The sequence below is a fragment of the Herpailurus yagouaroundi genome, unplaced genomic scaffold, assembly GCF_014898765.1.
Source record: "Herpailurus yagouaroundi ecotype Mexico unplaced genomic scaffold, PumYag 205, whole genome shotgun sequence".
NCBI lineage: Eukaryota > Metazoa > Chordata > Mammalia > Carnivora > Felidae > Herpailurus > Herpailurus yagouaroundi.
This window is the reverse complement of record NW_024412436.1, coordinates 811398-815775: the sequence shown is the minus strand read 5'-3', so window position 1 is coordinate 815775 and position 4378 is coordinate 811398.

Sequence of the window (4378 nt, the reverse complement as noted above, 5' to 3'; positions counted from 1 at the left end):
AGTAATGTTTCTGATTTACTGTCTTGGCTGAAGGGTGATTGGTGGTGGAGTTTGGCCTTCCCCACTATAATGTGTTAGGTTGCGAATGACCCTAGTTATCTGTCAGGTGGCTAGGAGGGAGGTGGAAGTAAATTTTGATATTTGCAAGTGTTTTCTTGCAAAGCAGAGGCCTTTGTGTCATCTTCAAGCAAGGGGAATGTTAACTTTTAATAAGGAGGAGTAGGCCTCTTTTAGGCCCAGAACGGGCCTGGGAATCTGGTGCTTTGAGGTTTTTGAATGCCTTAACCCAAGTGTCCCATTTCCCAGTCTCAGGGTGCCATTTTTTTCCAAACTGGGTCCTTGCTCTGGCATAGTGGACTTGCCAGAGTTGAGATTAAATTTCTCTGGAGCCTGTTAACTTAGACCTGATGTTCAGATGGCTCTGTCCTCCAACTTTAGGGGTTAGAGTCTCTTTGATGCTGCCAAGAGGCCTCCTGACTTTCTCACTCTTCAGCACTATTAATATTTTGGACACGATCCATCTTTGTTGGGGGTGGTGTTGTCTTGTGCACTGTTGGATGATTAGTAGCATCACTAGCATGTACATACCAGAGCCAGCAGCACCCCATCTTCTCCCCAGTTGTGGCAACCAAAAGTATCTCCAGAGATTACCAAATGATTGCTCATGAGGGCAAAGTTGACCCTGTGGAGAACCACTGCATGAGATAAAAGGTTGTTAGGGTGGAGCAAGGTGTTATGTGCTTCAACTGTCCTGATGTCATATGCCCTCCGCCCTCTCCCCTAATACCAAAAAAAAAAAAAAGTGAACCTGATTCTGTTCAAACCTTAGAACACATTTAACAGGTGTAGTGGGTAATGTAGTGCACTGCCCACATTTCCCTTCAGGACTGAGGTAATCATTTCCCAGCATCTAAAAATGTTGGCCACAGAGGGTTCACAGCTGAAGAAGATTGCCCTCAGCTGAAGGAAGCTGCCTTGTGCAGGGTTTCACACCCTCTTTGTAGGCACCTGCATCTAGTGACCACTTAATAGGATAGTATGCTGTCTCTTTGCCACAACAACTTTAAAGGGCCATCCTACCTCCAGAGCTCCCGTGGGATAGGCAGTGGCCTTTGCTGCAACTTCACCGCAGTTCACTTTCTCTCTGTGTAGAGTCTAGCTTCTTTCACTCAAGTGTTCTTCCTGAGAGCAAACCCCAATAAATAGATCTTCCACACGTCTCTCTCTTAATGTCTATTCCCAGTGAACTCAACATAAGAGAGTTGGTCTGAGGAAGCAGACTATAAAGTAGAATTTTAGAGTGGAATAGCTCACCAGCCAGCTGGCACTAAGGATCCCATGACCAGTGGGAGGGGAGTTCTAAGACCTGGCATGTCATAGTAGTGCAGTTGTTAAATCTTTTGCTGGTGGGGAACTGGGATGGGAAGCAGTTGAAGGGAATGTGTTGGCAGGTGCAATATCTCAAGCATTTGAAATGTTCAAGGGATGTGAAATCATTAGGATGATGGACTTAGATTGCCGAGTGCTGAAGAAAGACAGTTAAGTCTGATGATGCAAAATGTTAGTAATGCTGAGGTTTAGAAGCCCTGATCTGATGAGTTCAAATATTTATGAATTAACTGTTTAATTAGGGTGTACACATTCTATAATTGTGTCCACATTTATTAGCTGGAATTCTGTTTTTAATAAAGGAACTTTTTTTAAATTTGTCATTATCTAGGTTTCCTTGATTATTCTAACATTTTCATTTTAGGGTAATAGAATAGCTATGGAAAGGGTCAGTAGGAAGTCAGGGAATCATTACAATTTTTTCTGCAGGCCTAAATTAAGTATAGATAATTGCATAATTTAGGAATGAGAACCAATAAGATTTGGCAATAAATAGTTACTGAGGGCACGCAGAAGTTAGAATGACTCTTGGTTTTCTCACTGGGTAGATGACAATGCCAGTCATTTAAAAGAGAAAAACAAGGCAGATGAGAGATTTGGAGACATTGAGTTTGAGAAGTGTAGTAGATGAAGTGATCATTCAGCAGGTCTGCACTTCCTCTTTCTTAGCTTCTATGAGAAAACTACTTCTCTGAGCCTTTGGTGTTGTGCTTGGCTGCATGACGTGCTTTCACTAACAGAATACGGATAAAAATGATAGTGTGCCCTTTCAAAGGCTAAGCCATAAGAGGAACTCTGTGTTTCTACTCAGGGAAGGAGCATCCAATCCCTACCATGAAAATAAAAGGTCCCTTCAGTATGGGACTCAGAACAAACACATACGGAGTGGATCTGAGCCAAAACCACAGCTTAGAGCAGAGCTGCCTAGTTGAGCCCAGTCTAGGTTGGCTGAATTGCAGTCAATCTGCAAATTCATGAGCATGAGAATCAGTGTTTTTTGCCATTGAATGTGTTATGTGTTATTGAATGGTAGTGTGTTATTTGGGAGTAGGATGGAAACAAAAACCCTGAGGGTCACACAAATGAAAATATGTAGTAGGGAGTTGTTATGTGCAATTCTCAAAATTAAGTGAAGATCACAAAGGGAAAATGAATAAGGGCCAAAGACAGAACCTTAGGTAAATATTCACATACTGACCATTTGTCATTTGGACATGCTCAGTTCTGAGTATTGAAGGTATTTCTTTATTCTGTGATATTATGTACTTTAGGATATAAATGAGGGTATGTATTACTATAATAATTCCCTGTATATGCCACCCAATCACGTAGAGCTATAATATGCACATGGATTCTCTGGATTACCTAGAGAAGATAAAATAGCAATCTGTACATTTCTTCCTGAATAAAACGCTTTCCCTCCCAGGGTGGGTCTTTCATTTGATTTTGAAGGGAAATGGATCCTAATTCTCTTGGTTTTCCATTCTAGCTTGTTTTCTTGGCGGGGTTCTGCTTCCACAGCAAAACATCTCTTCAGACTTGTAGGTCTATTTCCATCAGAAACCATTCTGTATGTCAGTCTTAGAGACTGATTAGTCAGTTTCTATCCATCTTTCCTCAATAGCCAGTTGAGAAAATTTTATTTATTTCCTTTATGGCATTGAAAAGTCAGTTGTATTCTTCAAGGGTTAGTTTCCTTTTTTATGTTAGTGCTCTCTTTTCCCCACTCCCTCTTCTCTCCTTTTCTTCTCATTAAGCCCTTACCCTCTCACCCCCAACTCTGCCATTCGCTGCCATTGGTAATGACATTTTCTGATTCCTTCAGGTACTATGAAGAGGATTAACTGTTGTTTTTACTCTTGTGTACCAACTCTACAGGTACATAGATTTTGTTTGTTTGTTTGTTGTTATTGTTTGCCAGTAATATAGTGTTCCCCTTCCTTTTAAATACCACAGTTCCTGTTAACTGCTACAACCACAGTAGCATCATTGACCACAAAAATGCTTTTATTCTGGTGGGGCCTGGAGCCTCTGCTCCAAGTCTTGATGGAGACAGACACAGAATTATATTTAAACCAACCTCATGAAGTGGGTTGCAGATGCTCTTTCTCCCAGACAACCCTTTAGAGCAACTTCCTGTTCTCATGAGGAACAAACCCGAATGAATTACTTTATGCAGAAAAGACAGAAAAAAGAGAGTGTCATTTCCTCTGCTGAGATTATGACTTGACACTCATTCATTTAAGTCAGACGTTTAATAGAAAGGGGGAAGTTCGGACAGACAGCTAATTATGGAGAAGATGATGTGTTTAATTTTAGAAACACTGAATTTCAGTATCTATGGAGGTCAACTAGTATTGGGATGCATGGTATTAGTTTGTCTTTTAGTATGCTGAATTTGAGGTCTGGGGGGACTTTTATGTAGAGGTCTCCAGTTGACAGGACTGACACACAGGGGAGACGTCAGGGTCACCATTACAGATTTGGGTGTTATTCTTGTTTTTAAAGCTCTGAGAGGTGGTAGAGAAACACATGGACTGATAAAAGCAAAGGCTGAGTATTGAGCCTTGGGTTGCACCCAATTTAGCAGAAGGAAGGAGGAAGTAAAACCAATGAAAGAGAAAGATGTGCATGTGTAGTAGGGAAATTGTGACAATACAGTCTCTTGCCTGCTAAGGCGGATAGAATTCTGCGAGTGTAGGCGTAGTTGTGAGTGTCTCTGGCTAATGAGAGACCGGGAGCATGAAAGCTGAGCAAAAGCCATCTGACTTGGTGACCAGGAACCACTGGGGACAATTGAGAAGCTAGTTTCAGTGGACTCGCATGAACTGGAACTGAGTGCCTGTGATTAGGGAGAGATTTAGTAGTGAGTAAATGGGGGAGAGGGAGACAGACAACCTTTCAAAAAATGCAGGCAGGAAATGAAGAAAGAAAAAGAACTCCAGGATTAAAGTCATTGTTACCAAACTCCGGTGAAACGACTTCAGGG